Source organism: Aegilops tauschii, chromosome 4 (genome assembly GCF_002575655.3).
Source record: "Aegilops tauschii subsp. strangulata cultivar AL8/78 chromosome 4, Aet v6.0, whole genome shotgun sequence".
NCBI classification, from domain to species: Eukaryota; Viridiplantae; Streptophyta; class Magnoliopsida; order Poales; family Poaceae; genus Aegilops; species Aegilops tauschii.
The window spans coordinates 331,583,506-331,600,995 of NC_053038.3; positions in this window are offsets into that span (position 1 = coordinate 331,583,506).

Consider the following 17,490-nt stretch of genomic DNA (forward strand, 5'->3'; position numbering starts at 1 on the left):
TGGATGAACAACATGTCAAGTACACGGCCATGGATGCGTACACAAGCTATGAGATGTACAGCCGGATCGTTGACATGAGGAAATGTCTTCTTCCTGACAAAGACGAGGGATCGAGCCACATAGCAGTGGCGGGAGCGTCACAAGAAGTAGATGACTAGACGATCGTTTCTCCTACTTTAGAATGCATGCAATTGTTTATTGAGGTGTGTGCGAATGATCTGTATAGTCACTTATGTAATTGGATGTTTATTTCAGTTATATATATACATGTTATTCTACTGTAGACAGAGCAATTCACACGGCTTATAAGCAGCAATCGTCTGTGTATTATTGGTCTTCGCACACATTTCAGATTACGGACCTGTTTGCCGCGTATCACACACATCTTGTACAGTTGAACCGTTTCCATTGTGTTGCCTAATCACACACAGTTCATCCCAGTGAACCGTATGCTGTATATCGCACACGCCTTCATCTGGCTGCCCGTTTCTTTTGTGCCTCCTCATCCCAAAAAGTTAATTGAGCTGAACCGTATGCCCTGCATCGCACACGCAACTAAATTCTGAACCTTGTTTGATGCATCTGTCATCGCAAAAGTTTTGCACCTTTTTTGACGGTTTTTTACACCACCGTTTGCGATTATGGCATCGCACAAAGTTTCGTCGAAGGGTCTCTGATCGTAGTGTCGCGTTTGGACCATCCTGCAGTAGTGGTGATCTTTCCCTTAGGATGACTCCTGCCGGGATTAACTCCTTAACGTGTTGGTAACCTTCAGCTCTTCCTCTGCTATCTGAAGTTTGCTGATGACCATTGGGGAAATCAAATTCAACCCAGCCCCGCTGTCAACTAACATCTTTGTGATCTTGAGATTGCGAATTGTTGGAGAGACCAACAATGACAAACATCCTACCGCAGCGGTACGGTTAGGATGCTCCTCTTCGTCAAAGATGATGGGCGTGTGCGATCATTTGAGCAGCTTCCTGGCCTCTGGTGCTGGTTCCACGGCATTGACCTCACGCGCCCACCATTTGAGTCGGCGGTGAGAGGAGTGCAGGGACGCGCCCCCGTTGATGCACAGGGTGTTAGTGGCCTTCTGGAAATCCTGCTCACTGGTTTCCTCTTCATCCCCTCCATCACTCTCATCATTGCAAACTTCCTTCTCTCGACCCCTGGTGGGTTTTCCTTGGTTCCAGAAGGGTCTACCGAGGCAATTTGCTTCACCACCTTGGCCCTTCCCGCCAGCGGTATTCTGATCTATTTCCCTATCACGCTTCTCATATCTACTCTCTGCCTCTTGACAAGCTGCTCAACCTGATGACATTTTTGAAGATCGTGGCCTTTGGTCCGATGAATCTTGTAGTACGGCCCATCGCCCTTCCCGGCCTTCTCGGCAGCCGCAGCTTCCCGGTAGTCAGCGCACACGACAGCTTCCTTGCCGGGAGTTTCGGCTTTAGCCTTCTTGCCAGTACTAGGTGTACCCGATCCTTCAACAGTCATCACTGCCTTATCCTCGCGCCTCTTGCTGCGCTTCTTGCTCTTCTTCTGACTGCTGGATTCATCGTCATCCTCTGAGTTGACGTTTATGCAATCCTCCTCTCCGGCTAGTTTCCTTCACTCCTCCATCCGAGCACACTTGTCCACCAAGGTGTAAAGCTCCTTCACAGTCTTGGGCAACCGCACGTTCATCTTGGAATGGATCCTGGGGTTGCGCACATTGGATCGGAAAGCAACTACCACAACTGCTGGATGGATATTCGGGATGTTCCTGTGGACTTTGCTGAATCTCTGCAAATACTTCCGGAGAGTCTCTCCTTCTTTCTGTTGGAGAAGCTGCAAGTCATTGGGCCGCCCTGGTTCTTGATGGCCGCGAGCGAAGGCGCCAATGAACTCATGGCATAGGTCAGCCCATGACGAAATGGAGTTCTCCGGCAGGTGCATCAGCCAAGACCTCACGTTGGACTTGAGTGCCAAAGGGAAGTAGTTGGCAAATACCTTCTCATCTCTTCCCCCAACAGCTTGAACAACGATAGTGTAGATGCTCAGAAACTCTACCGGGTTCAGCCTCCCATCATACTTCTCGGGTATCTCTGGTTTGAACGTGCGAATGGACAGCCAACGGACTTGCCGCAGCTCATGAGTAAAGTCAGGGCACCCAACCTCAAAAGGTAGGCACCCGCCAACCTCGAGCGCAGGCTCGTCAACGTCGGGTCCATCGCATCCGTTGGTCCGACGGTGGTCGTCGTGGCGTCGCTCAATGACGACGCGCGCGTCTCCCCTCCGCCGATCCTCCAAAGTTCGTTGTTGGCCTGGGCGTGCTCGAGGGTTAGAAGATGCCATCGAGACATCATCAGGTTCTTGATTCTGCCGCGCTCGCGCTGGTTGCCGTGGTGGGGACTGCACTATGGGGGTGCCCCCTTCTGCACGACCAGCAGCACGAGCCATCGTCGTCGCTTGGGGAGGTCGTGGCGGGCCAGCTCACTGTGAGCCCCCAGCCTCGGCGAAACCGAGCAGACTCTGGATGGTGGCACGCCACTCATCCATCTACTCGGCCGCTCGCGGAAACCTTAGCAGCAGCTGAGCCCGCGCCATGGCCTCCGTAGCAGTACTCGGCATGGGTGATGATGATGTAGACCACACCATCGCTCGGCTTTTGACGGTGCCAGCGGCGATAGCAGCACGTCCTTGCTGCTGCGAGGCGGCCATCTGGATGGCGCAGTGACGTGGTGAAGGTGCTTGAGGGCCAGCGGCTCTGTTGGGCGCATCGACTTGGTTGACTCGCCCGGAGGAGGTGCACTCGTTGCGGTGGTTCCCGTGGTGGGGGTGGCCGGAGGGTGGCGATTCGCCCCGGACCCAGCGCCATCTCCATGGTTGTGCCCGTCGGCGAGAGGAAGGGGTGCAGATGGAATAATCCCTTCGCCCGTACCTTGTGGAGCGTGGCCGTCGGGATGTTGCTGATGCTGCTCTCCTCCGGTGCCTCCTGCTCCTGCTTCCGTTGGGGGGGAAGGGGTGACGGTGCCACCTGCTCCGACCACATCCCCAGCAGCGTCCACATCCTCGTGCGCCTCCGCATCCCCCACGGCATTGCTGGCTGCGGGCCACGGAGCCTTCGAAGTGGACGGGTAAGCTGAAGCACCGGACTTCTTCTTGGGCGCCATGGTCGACGACGCCGTCGAAGATGAAGATGACGCGCTGCTCACGCTTTCAGGTTCACGCAATTGCTCCCCCTACTTGGTGCGCCAAAGATGTCACGCGAAACCATGGCAACCTATGGGACCAAAGGTCCCTTGCTGGTTCGGCGGGGGGAAGGCACATTGCACAAAGAGCAGAAGAACATGGGGCAGCACGGCAGAGATCACGCGGGCAATTTTACCAAGGTTCGGGCCACCGTGAGGCATAAAACTCTACTCCTGCTTTGGTGGATTGATGACCCACAAATATAGGGGATCTATCGTAGTCCTTTCGATAAGTAAGAGTGTCGAGCCCAACGAGGAGCAGAAGGAAATAATAAGCGGTTTTCAGCAAGGTATTCTCTGCAAGCACTGAAATTATCGGTAACAGATAGTTTTGTGATAAGGTAATTTGTAACGGGTAAAAAGTAATGAAAGTAAATAAGGTGCAGCAAGATGGCCCAATCCTTTTTGTAGCAAAGGACAAGCCTGGACAAACTCTTCTATAGAGAAAAGCGCTCCCGAGGACACATGGGAATTATCGCCAAGCTAGTTTTCATCACGCACATATGATTCGCGTTCATTACTTTGATAATTTGGTATGTGGGTGGACCGGTGCTTGGGTGCTGCCCTTACTTGGACAAGCATCCCACTTATGATTAACCCCTATTGCAAGCATCTGCAACTACAAAAGAAGTATTAAGGTAAACCTAACCATAGCATGAAACATATGGATCCAAATCAGCCCCTTACGAAGCAACTCATAAACTAGGGTTTAAGCTTCTGTCACTCTAGCAACCCATCATCTACTTATTACTTCCCAATGCCTTCCTCTAGGCCCAAATAATGGTGAAGTGTCATGTAGTCGACGTTCACATAACACCACTAGAGGAGAGACAACATACATCTCATCAAAATATCGAACGAATACAAAATTCACATGACTACTTATAGCAAGACTTCTCCCATGTCCTCAGGAACAAACGTAAATACTCACAAATCATATTCATGTTCATAATCAAAGGGGTATTAATATGCATAATGGATCTGAACATATGATCTTCCACCAAATAAACCAACTAGCATCAATTACAAGGAGTAATCAACACTACTAGCAACCTACAGGTACCAATCTGAGGCTTTGGGTTTGAGAGGAGATGGTGCTGATGAAGATGTTGATGGAGATTTACCCCCTCCCGATGAGAGGATCGTTGGTGATGACGATGGCGATGATTTCCCCCTCCCGGAGGGAAGTTTCCCCGGCAGAACAACTCCGCCGGAGCCCTAGATTGGTTCAGCCAAGGTTCCGCCTCGTGGCGGCGGAGTTTCTTCCCGAAAGCTTGCTTATGGTTTTTTCTCGGACGAAAGACTTCATATAGCAGAAGATGGGCACCGGAGGCCTGCCAGGGGGCCCACGAGGCAGGGGGCGCGCCCCCACCCTCGTGGCCAGGGTGTGGCCCCCTCTGGTATTTTCTTCGCTCAGTATTTTTTACAAAATCCAAAAATGACTTCCGTGAAGTTTCAGGACTTTTGGAGTTGTGCAGAATAGGTCTCTAATATTTGCTCCTTTTCGAGCCCAGAATTCCAGCTGCCGGCATTCTCCCTCTTCATGTAAACCTTGTAAAATAAGAGAGAATAGGCATAAGTATTGTAACATAACATGTAATAACAGCCCATAATGCGATAAATATCGATATAAAAGCATGATGCAAAATGGACGTATCAACTCCCCCAAGCTTAGATTTGTCCTCAAGTGGAAGCCGATAACGATAAATATGTCCACATGTTTAGAGATAGAGGTGTCGATAAAATAAAATGCGGACATGAGGGCATCATGATCATTCTTATAATAGCAACATATATAGATATTGTCATATGATTCCTTATGCTTAAGTAACAATCTATTCACAATGTAAAGTATGAATCAGAAACTTCATTGAGAACCAACAACTATAATCTCAGTCCTTGAAGCAATTGCAATTTATCATAACATCGGAAAGAGTCAATATAAGAGCTTTTCAACAAGTCCACATACTCAACTATCATTTAGTTTTTCACAATTACTAACACTCACGCAATACTTATGGGTATGGAGTTTTAATCGGACACAGAGAAAGTTAGGGGCTTATAGTATTGCCTCCCAACCTTTTACCTCAAGGGTAATGTCAACAATAATAATTCATGCTAACTTACATCCAATTGGATATATATGTGTATATATATATATATATATATATATATATATATATATATATATATATATATATATATATATATCAGGATGTTTCCAACACAATGTGCTTGCCAAAGGATAAAATGTAAAAAGGAAAGGTGAAGATCACCGTGACTCTTGCATAAGGTAAAAGTAAAAGATAGGCCCTTCGCAGAGGGAAGCAGAGGTTGTCACGCACTTTCATGGCTGGATGCACGAAATCTTAATGCAAAAGAACGTCACTTTATATTGCCACTTGTGATATGGACCTTTATTATGCAGTCCGTCGCTTTTATTTCTTCCATATCACAAGATCGTATAAAGCTTATTTTCTCCACACTAATAAATCATACATATTTAGAGAGCAATTTTTATTGCATGCACCGATGACAACTTACTTGAAGGATCTTACTCAATCCTTAGGTAGATATGGTGTACACTCATGGCAAAACTGGTTTTAAGGATATTTGGAAGCACAAGTAGTATCTCTACTTGGTGCAAAGAATTTGGCTAGCATGAGAGGGAAAGGCAAGCTCAACATGTTGGATGATCCATGACAATATACTTTATTTCGGATATAAGAAAACACAACCCATTACGTTGTCTTCCTCGTCCAACATCAACTCTTTAGCATGTCATATTTTAATGAGTGCTCACAATCATAATAGATGTCCAAGATAGTATATTTATATGTGAAACCTCTCTTTCTTTATTACTTCCTATTAATTGCAACGATGACCAAAACTATGTTTGTCAACTCTCAACAACTTTTAATCATCATACTCTTTATATGTGAAGTCATTACTCTCCACAAGATCATAGCAAAATAATCAAGCCCTTGACTCAACACTAATCTTTATTATATATAGCTCACGGACTCGATTACATAGAGGGAACATAAAGCAAAACTCAAAACTAAATCATACTAATACTTCATTCTACTAGATCAAGATATTACCAAAAGGATCGAACTAAGAAAAACGGTAAAGATAGGAGTGTGATGGTGATACAATACCGGGGCACCTCCCCCAAGCTTGGCAGTTGCCAAGGGGTGTGCCCATACCCGTGTGATTATGTCTCTTTTGCTGATGAAGGAGATGGAGGTGATGATGGATAGTCGCACATCGAGCGTAGGAGGTCCTCTAATTTGTGGATAATGCCCTTGAGTGCGATGATATGCTCCTTCAACAAAATATTTTCACGTGTGAGATACTTGTTTTGTATACGAGCTAACTCAATCATCTTGAAAGCTTCGATCTCAGTTGGGGTAAGAAGATTGTGGTCAAGTTGAAGATTGTCTTCTGCTGCCGGAACTTGGTCCTCCATGGCCTTCTTGATCCCTTAATCCTTGTTGATCTCCATGGGTTCCTCCCTCTTTAGCTCTATATTCATTAGCCAAGCATCATTGCCACCATTGTTGGAGGAGGGGGACGACATGGTGCCTGGCCTTGACAACCCTGGCAGAAAATAGCTTGAAACAAGAACAGAGGATAATTGCGTGATATGGTGGTCAAAACCTTCGGGAGATTATATAATGCATTTTTACCGACCAAAATAAGTATTGTGCAAGAAAACGGAGTCCGGAGAGCGCACGGGGTGCCCACGAGGCAGGGGGCGCGCCCAGGGGGTAGGGCGCGCCCTCCACCCTCGTGGAAGCCTCGTGTCCTTCCCGGACTACTTCTTATTTTCCTATTTTCTTAAATACTCCAAAACGGAGAAAAATTGCCATTAGAACTGTTTTGGAGTCGGTTTACTTACCGTACCACATACCTATTCCTTTTCGGAGTCTGAAACGTTCTGGAAAGTGTCCCTTATGTATTCCTCTGGGGTTACGGTTTTAATAACATTAGTTTCAACATTTATAGGATTACCTGAGCTATAATGTTTGATTCTTTGACCGTTCACCACCTTCGGATTTGTGCCTTCGAAGTTGTTGATTTTTATGGCACTGGAATGGTAGACCTCCTCGATAATGTAAGGACCTTCCCATTTAGAGAGAAGTTTTCCTGCAAAAAATCTTAAACAAGAGTTGTATAGCAACACATAATCACCTACATTAAACTCACGCTTTTGTATCCTTTTGTCATGCCACCTTTTAACTTTTTTTAACAGTTTGGCATTCTCGTAGGCCTGGGTTCTCCATTCATCAAGTGAGCTAATGTCAAATAACCTCTTCTCGGCAAGTTTGAAATCATAGTTGAGCTCTTTAATGGCCCAGTATGCCTTATGTTCTAATTCAAGAGGTAAGTGACATGCTTTTCCATAAACCATTTTATACGGAGACATACCCATAGGATTTTTATATGCAGTTCTATAGGCCCATAATGCATCATCGAGTTTCTTGGACCAATTCTTTCTAGATGTATTAGCATTCTTTTGCAAAATTAACTTGAGCTCTCTATTACTCAATTCTACTTGACCACTAGACTGTGGGTGATATGGAGATGCAATTCTATGATTAACATCATACGTAGAAAGCATTTTACGAAAGGCACCATGAATAAAATGTGAGCCACCATCAGTCATTAAATATCTAGGGACTCCAAACCTCAGAAAAATAACTTCTTTAAGCATCTTAATAGAGGTGTTATGATCAGCACTACTAGTTGGAATAGCTTCTACCCACTTAGTAACGTAATCAACAGCAACTAAAATATGTGTATACCCATTAGAGGAAGGAAACGGTCCCATATAATCAAAGCCCCAAACATCAAATGGTTCAATAACAAGTGAATAATTCATAGGCATTTCCTGACGTCTACTGATATTACCAATTCTTTGACACTCATCACAAGACAAGACAAACTTACGAGCATCCTTGAAGAGAGTAGGACACTAAAAACGGATTGCAATACCTTAAGTGCAGTTCTATCTCCAGCGTGGCGCCCTCCATAGGCCTCAGAGTGACACTTGCGTAGGATTTGTTCCTGTTCATGCTCAGGTATACAATGTCTAATAACACCATCTACTCCTTCTTTATAAAGGTGTGGTTCATCCCAGAAGTAATGCCTTAAATCATAGAAAAACTTTTTCTTTTGCTGGTATGTGAAACTAGGTGGTATAAATTTAGCAACAATGTAATTAGCATAATCAGCATACCATGGAGCAGTGCGAGAAGCATTTATGACAGCTAATTGTTCATCAGGAAAGCTATCATCAATAGGTAGTGGGTCATTAAGAACATTCTCTAATCTAGACAAGTTGTCTGCAACGTGGTTCTCAGCTCCCTTTCTATCAATAATATGCAAATCAAATTATTGTAGCAAGAGAACCCATCTAATAAAGTCTAGGCTTAGCATCTTTCTTTTCCATAAGATATTTAATAGCAGCATGATCAGTGTGAATAGTTACTTTATAATCAACAATATAAGGTCTAAACTTATCACAAGCAAATACAACCGCTAATTTTTTTCAGTAGTAGCATAAGTTCTATGGGCATTGTCTAGAGTTTTACTAGCATATTGAATAACATTTAATGTCTTGTCAACTCTTTGCCCTAGAACAACACCTACAGCATAATCACTAGCATCACACATAATTTCAAAAGGTAAATTCCAATCAGGTGGCTGAACAATAGGTGCAGAAATCAATGCTTTCTTAAGTATTTCAAATGCTTCTACACAATCATCATCAAAGACAAAAGGTATATCTTTTTGTAATAGGTTAGTCAGAGGCCGGGAGATTTTTGATAAGTCCTTAATGAACCTCCTATAAAAACCAGCATGACCAAGGAAACTTCTTATACCTTTAATGTCCTTGGGACACGACATCTTTTCAATAGCATCAACTTTAGCTTTGTCAACTTCAATACCTCTTTCAGAAATTTTATGCCCCAAGACAATGCCTTCATTAACCATAAAGTGGCACTTCCCCCAATTCAAGACAAGGTTAGTTTCTTCACATCTCTGCAAAACTAGATCAAGGTTGCTCAAGCAATCATCAAAAGAGGATCCATAAACAGAGAAATCATCCATGAAAACCTCACAAATCTTTTCACAAAAGTTAAAGAATATAGCCATCATGCACCTTTGAAAGGTAGCAGGTGCATTACATAAACCAAAAGGCATACGTCTATAAGCGAAAGTACCGAAAGGGCAAGTAAAAGTGGTCTTCTCTTGATCATCAGCTGACACAGGTATTTGAGAGAAACCAGAGTAACCATCTAGAAAGCAAAAATGTGTATGTTTGGATAATCTTTCTAGCATTTGATCAATAAAAGGCAAAGGGTAATGATCTTTTTTAGTAGCTTTATTTAATTTGCGAAAATCAATTACCATCCTATAACCTGTAATAATTCTTTGCGGAATCAATTCATCTTTATCATTAGGAACGACAGTAATACCTCCCTTCTTAGGGACACAATGGACAAGACTTACCCACTAACTATCAGCAACGGGATAAATTATACCTGCTTCGAGGAGCTTTAATATTTCCTTTCTTACCACTTCTTTCATCTTAGGATTTAACCATCGTTGATGATCAATAACTGGTTTTGTGTCTTTCTCCAAATTTATTTTGTGTTGACATAGAGTGGGACTGATGCCCTTAAGATCATCAAATGTATATCCAATAGCAGCACGGTGCTTCTTCAGAATTTTCAATAATTTCTCTTCTTCATGCTCTGAAAGGTTAGCACTAATAATAACAGGATATATCTTCTTTTCATCAAGATACGCATATTTAAGAGTATCAGGTAATGGTTTAAGCTCAAACACGGGATCACCCTTGGGTGGAGGAGGATCCCCTAGGATTTCAACAGGCAAGTTGTGTTTCAGAATAGGTCCCTATTTAAAGAATACTTTGTCTATTTCCCTTCTTTCATTCATAAACATATCATTTTCATGGTCGAGCAAATATTGTTCTAAAGGATCATTAGGAGGCACGGCAATAGAAGCAAGACCAATAATTTCATCTTTACTAGGCAATTCCTCATCACGGGGTTGTGTACTAACTTTAGCAAAATTAAATTCATGAGACATATCACCCAAACCAATAGTAACAACATCCTTTTCGCAGTCTATCCTAGCATTAACAGTGTTCAAGAAGGGTCTACCAAATATAATGGGACAAAAGCTATCTTGTGGGGAACCAAGAACAAGAAAATCAGCAGGATATTTAACCTTCCCACACAATACTTCAACATCTCTAACAATGCCAATCAATGAAATAGTATCTCTATTAGCAAGTTTAATTGTAACATCTATATCTTCTATCTCAGCAGGTGCAATATCATGCATAACTTCTTCGTATAAAGAATGAGGTATTGCACTAGCACTAGCACCCATATCACACAAGCCATGATAACAATGATCTCCTATTTTAACAGAAATAACAAGCATGCCTACAACAGGTCTATGTTTATCTTTAGCACCAGGTTTAGCGATTCTAGCAGTTTCCTTACAGAAATAAATAACATGCCCATCAATATTATCAGCCAAGAGATCTTTAACCATAGCAATATTAGGTTCAACTTTAACTTGCTTAGGGGGTTTGTGTGTCCTAATATTACTTTTGTTGACTACAGTTGAAGCTTTAGCATGATCCTTTATTCTAACAGGAAAAGGTGGCTTCTCAACATAAGCAGTAGGAACAATAGGATCATTATAAGTGATAGTCTTTTCTTCAACTTTAATAGGTGCAACTACTTTTACTTCAATGGGAGGATTATATTTAAACCACTTCTCCTTAGGGAGATCAACATGAGTAGCAAATGATTCACAGAAAGAAGCTACTATCTCAGAGTCAAGTCCATATTTAGTGCTAAATTCGCGGAAAGCATCGGTATCCATAAAAGATTTAACACAATCAAACTTAGGTGTTATACCTGACTCTTTACCTTCGTCGAGGTCCCAATCTTCAGAATTGCGTTTAATTCTTTCCAATAAATCCCATTTGAATTCAATAGTATTCATCATAAAAGAGCCAGTACAAGAAGTATCGACCATTGAGCGATTATTGAGAGAGAGTCGAGCATAAAAATTTTGAATAATCATTTATCTTGAGAGCTCATGATTGGGGCATGAATATAACATTGACTTAAGCCTCCCCCAAGCTTGAGCGATGCTTTCTCCTTCGCGAGGCCAAAAATTATATATATAATTACGATCACGATGAACAAGATGCATAGGATAAAACTTCTGATGAAATTCCAATTTCAATCGTTTGTAGTTCCATGATCCCATATCATCACATAGCCTATACCATGTCAATGCCTCTCCCTTCAAAGATAAAGGGAATACTTTCTTCTTGATAACATCATCGGGCATACCTGCAAGCTTAAATAATCCACAAACTTCATCCACATAGATTAAGTGTAAATCGGGATGCAATGTTCCATGTCCTGCAAAAAGATTAGCTAGCAGTTTCTCTATCATACCCGAAGGAATTTCAAAGTAAACATTTTCAGTAGGTTCAGTAGGTTGAGGGGTAGCTAACTGTGGTTCCGGACGAGGTGAAGATACCCCGAACAAACCCCTCAAAGGATTGTTTTTCATAGTAACAAGTGACAGTAAATTTCAGCACACTATATAAATTTTTCCTTACCAAATTCCACCTACCAAAGGCGCTTCACTGCCCGGCAACGGCGCCAGAAAAGAGTCTTGATGACACACAAGTATAGGGGATCTATCGTAGTCCTTTCGATAAGTAAGAGTGTCGAACCCAACGAGGAGCAGAAGGAAATGATAAGCGGTTTTCAGTAAGGTATTCTCTGCAAGCATTTAAATTATCGGTAACAGATAGTTTTGTGATAAGGTAATTTGTAACGGGTAACAAGTAATGAAAGTAAATAAGGTGCAGCAAGATGGCCCATCCTTTTTCTAGCAAAGGACAAGCCTGGACAAACTCTTATATAGAGAAAAGCGCTCCCGAGGACACATGGGAATTATCGTCAAGCTAGTTTTCATCACGCTCATATGATTCGCGTTCGTTACTTTGATAATTTGGCATGTGGGTGGACCGGTGCTTGGGCGCTTCCCTTACTTGGACAAGCATCCCACTTATGATTAACCCCTATTGCAAGCATCCGCAACTACAAAAGAAGTATTAAGGTAAACCTAACCATAGCATGAAACATATGGATCCAAATCAGCCCCTTACGAAGCAACTCATAAACTAGGGTTTAAGCTTCTGTCACTCTAGCAACCCATCATCTACTTATTACTTCCCAATGCCTTCCTCTAGGCCCAAATAATGGTGAAGTGTCATGTAGTCGACGTTCACATAACACCACTAGAGGAGAGACAACATACATCTCATCAAAATATCGAACGAATACCAAATTCGCATGACTACTTATAGCAAGACTTCTCCCATGTCCTCAGGAACAAACGTAACTACTCACAAATCATATTCATGTTCATAATCAGAGGGGTATTAATATGCATAATGGATCTGAACATATGATCTTCCACCAAATAAAACCAACTAGCATCAACTACAAGGAGTAATCAACACTACTAGCAACCTACAGGTACCAATCTGAGGCTTTGGGACAAAGATTGGATTCAAGAGATGAACTAGGGTTTGAGAGGAGATGGTGCTGGTGAAGATGTTGATGGAGATTTACCCCCTCCCGATGAGAGGATCGTTGGTGATGACGATGGCGATGATTTCCCCCTCCCGGAGGGAAGTTTCCCCGGCAGAACAACTCCGCCGGAGCCCTAGATTGGTTCCGCCAAGGTTCCGCCTCATGATGGCGATGATTTCCCCCTCCCGAAGGGAAGATGTTGATGGAGTGTGACGCCCTCGATTCAATCGTACACTAATCATACACGCAAATGTGTACGATCAAGATCAAGGACTCACGGGAAGATATCACAACACAACTCTAGACACAAATTAAAATAATACAAGCTTTATATTACAAGCCAGGGGCCTCGAGGGCTTGAATACATAAGCTCGAATACACAAGAGTCAGCGGAAGCAACATTATTTGAGTACAGACATGAGTTAAACAAGTTTTCCTTAAGAAGGCTAGCACAAAAGCAACATTGATCGAAAAGGCAAGGCCTCCTGCCTGGGAGCCTCCTAACTACTCCTGGTCGTCGGCGGTCTCCACGTAGTAGTAGGCACCCTCGGGGTAGTAGTAGTCGTCGGTGGGGTCATCTGGATCCTGGGCTCCACCATCTGGTTGCATCAACCAGAAACAAGAAAGAAGGGGGAAAAGGGGTAGCAAAGCAACCGTGAGTACTCATCCAAAGTACTCGCAAGCAAGGATCTACTCTACTTATGCAACATTTATCAAAGGAAGGTTGTATATGTGGACTGGGCTGCAGAAATGCCAGAATAGAGAGAAAGCCTAGCCCTATCGAAGACTAGCATCTTCAGCATCTTCAAGCAGCTCCAAGCATCTTGCAGCATCAGAAGAGATAAGAGTAGCATAAAATAAAGTAGTAGTAGTGTCATCAACCTCGGCCAGAGTTCCTTTCTCAACTCCCTGCGAGAAAGCAATCCCACAGCCATACTATCCATTTCTCATATCCATGTCTCATCTCAAGTATCCAGTTCTAGTTGTATCGATCGGGATTCAACTCTAAGTGTCTGTTACCGTAGGACAGGCTATCGATAGATGTTTTCTTCCCTGCAGGGGTGCACCAACTTATCCACCACGCTCGATTAACTCCGGCCGGACACACTTTACTGGGTCATGCCCGGCCTTGGCCAAACAATACGCCGCAACCCAACCTAGGCTTAATAGAGAGGTCAGCACGCCGGACTAAACCTATGCCCCCAGGGGTCATGGGCCATCTCCCCGGGAGCTCCTGCACATTGCGTACGCGGCTGGTGAGCAGACCTAGCGACCTCCTTAAACAAGGCAAGAGCTTACGCAGTCCAACCCGGCGCGCGCCGCTCAGTCGCTGACGTCTATTAAGCTTCGGCTGATGTATACGACGCAGAACGGCCATACTATGCCCACGTGATGGTTAGTGCTATCAGGCCAGAGGCCCCTCGGATCAAATATCCAAATCGTAGTGGATTAGGAGCACGCGGTAACAAGCAGAGACTCACGAAAGATGTGACCCCGTTGCCCCATCTGGGGGACTTGCGGCAAGGGCTAAGAATGCCCGGCCACGCCTCGTAAGTATCTCGCGGGCACCTTCCAGGTCAACCCGACTCCACATCACTCGCGGGTACCCCTCAGGGTCGACCTGCCTTTCCAAGAAACAGCTGTAAAGTCCAAGCATCTGTGTGTCCAAACATCAAGGGGAAAACTCGAGGAATCACCCCCGGTGAATTCCACTCGATGTAATCATCAAGGTGAATGTAAGAGGAACCACCCCCGAGGTTCACACTTGAGGGGTTGCACCACAGAGTCGTATCGGAAGTGGTTAAGGCGGAATCACCCCCGATGACCACGACCGAATAGCTACACTACAGGGTTAACATCAGAAGTGTTGTAGAGGTCTCACCCTCGGCACTCGATAGTAACCCAGTAGTGTCGAGCAACTAAGGGGAAAGTGATGTGCGGTGTCGGGGCCTGGTCTTCGATCCCGTTGATCGAGTCTTCAATGATGAAGCAGGGGCAACAAGGACAAGGTGGGGGTCACTGATGGATCACTAACCAACCTATACTAAGCAGTTTAGGATAAGCAGGTAGGTAACAATGAGCAGGTTACAAAAGCAGGCTATGCATCAGAATAGGAGCAAACAATAACAGTAGCAAAATCTAATGCAAGCATGAGAGAATGGAATGGGCGATATCGGTGTGATCAAAGGGGGGCCTTGCCTAGAAGCTCCGCTGAAAGGGAAGAAGGGGGTCGTCGTCGACGTAGTCGATCACAGCGGCAGCGGTCTCGGGGTCTACCGGAGAGAAGAGGGGGAAGAAATAGTAAATACATAGCAAGCAAGAGCATAACAGGACAACAGGCAAGGCTAGACGTGTTCTAACGCGGTGCTACACGATACCGGCGAAGGGGATAATATCCGGGAATGCTTTCCCGAAGTTTGGCATTTTCGGACACATGAAACGGAGGGGAAAGGTTGCATGTTCGCTATGCTAGGGATGTGTGGCGGACGAACGGAGAGCGTATTCGGATTCGTCTCGTCGTTCTGAGCAACTTTCATGTACAAAGTATTTTTCATCCGAGTTACGGTTTATTTAATATTAATTTTAAAAGGTTTAATTAATTTTCTAGAATTAGCAGATTATTTTAATTCGAAATTGCATTTATGACTTCAGCATGACATCAGCAGTCAACTCTGACTGTTGACTGGTCAAGCTGACACATGGGTCCCACTAGTCATAGACTGAGATTAACTAAATAGGTTAATTAGTTTAATTAGTGATTAGATTAATCTAATCATGATTAATTAAGTTAATTAATTAATTAACTATTTAATTAATTAACTATTTATTATTATTTTAAAATTCTCTTTATATATATATATATATTTAAAACGTTCTGGGGGCTGGGCCCCACATGTCATTGGCCCTAGGGCCTTAGCGGTTACGGGCGCGCGGGCGCAGGGGCGCTGTCGCCCAGCCCGAACGGGCGCCGATGCGGGAGCGAGCGCCGGGCGGCGGAGGAGCAACGGGGCGCCGACGGCCACCGCGACGAGCAGCCGCAGCTGCAGGGAAGGGGGAGCAGCGGTAGGGCGAGGCCACGGGCTTGGGCCGGAAGCAGGGAACGAGCAGCGGTGGCAAGGCGAGGCCTGCACGGTTGCGGGCGGCGAGGGGAGCAGGGTGGCGCTGGCCGTGGCCGGATCGGGCGCGTGGCGCGGCGGAGGGGCGGAGCGCGGCGTGCGAGCAGCGGGAGCGGGAGGCAGGGGAGGCCAGGGGGCGAGGCATCCTTGGGCGCGTGCAGGTGACGCGTTGTGGGGCACGGCTTGGGCGCGGTGTGCACACATCGGGGCACGCCGGAGCGGGCCAGTGGCGCGGTGGTGATGTCGGGTCGCCTTGGAGCAAGTGGGGGGAAGAGGAGAGGCGGAGGCCGTGGCTCACGGCGGTTCGTAGGGCAACGGCAGCGGGTGTCGAGGAGGGGGACGAGGACGGTGTGACGCAGGGGAGGACGACGGTGTGGCGGTCCGACGAGGAGGCGTGGTCGAGGCGGTGAGGCAACGGCGGCGACGTCGGGCGGTGGCGTCGTTGGGGCGCCGCAGCGAGGCGCCTAGATCGGGAGGGGGAGGAGGCGAGGAGGACGGCGGTGGGGCGGCGCCGGGATGGGCGCCGGCGGTGGGGCGCGAGGCGGCGCGGTCGTTGGTGTTCGCTTCCCCCGATCTGGATCGGAGGGAGGCGGAGAGGGAGCGAGACGTGGGGGATCGAGGGGAGTGGGGGGTAGCGGTTAGGGTATCTGTCTGGTGGGGGATAAGGTGGGAGCGGGGTGGGCCGGCTGGGCGACGGTGCGGGCCGGCCTGGTGGCCTAGTGGCCAGCTCGGTCGGTTGGCCCAGTGGCGGGGGCCTTTTCTTTTTCTTTTTATTTCTTGTTTTCTCTTTTATTTAAAAACAGAGATAGAAAATGACTATTTAGGGTAACCACAAGAGCTGAGAAAAAATGTGGGACTTAGCCTATTAAATAGTTTGCATTTTTAGGCAGTGCCACAAAAAGTTTGGAGGCTAGAGGAATCCATTTTCATTTTTCACAAATAAGATAGCACTTAAAAATGCTGAAATTGCATTGTAATAATTGCTCCAGTCCATCTTAGCGCTTAGGTGATGTTGTTTTCCTTAACAATTAAATGTTATGGAATTTTGGCTAAATGATGAACTATATTACAGCAACTTTGGTGCAACTCCATATCTCACTTGCAAATTGAATTTCATTTCAAAGTGGAAATTTCAAACGATATTTGAATCGAAGGTGATCAAGCACTGTTTAGCAAAACGACCAGCTTTAATCACAGAGGGTTACTATAGCATGACACCGGGGGTGTTACAAATCTCCTCCACTACAAGAAATCTCGTCTCGAGATTTAAGGGGTGGAGTAAGGGGAAAGACTCGGGAAAGACGGAGCTCAACACAAGATAGGTACCTGGGGCTATGTCAATGAATGTGGCATAGAGGCATCTCTCGAGTTGAAATTCAAGAAAGTCATCGAGAGCGAGGTGAGGTGCAATAAGAAGCTCCAACCGGGTAGGCAATCGTTTGTTGCCTAAAACAGAGGGTGAAAGGG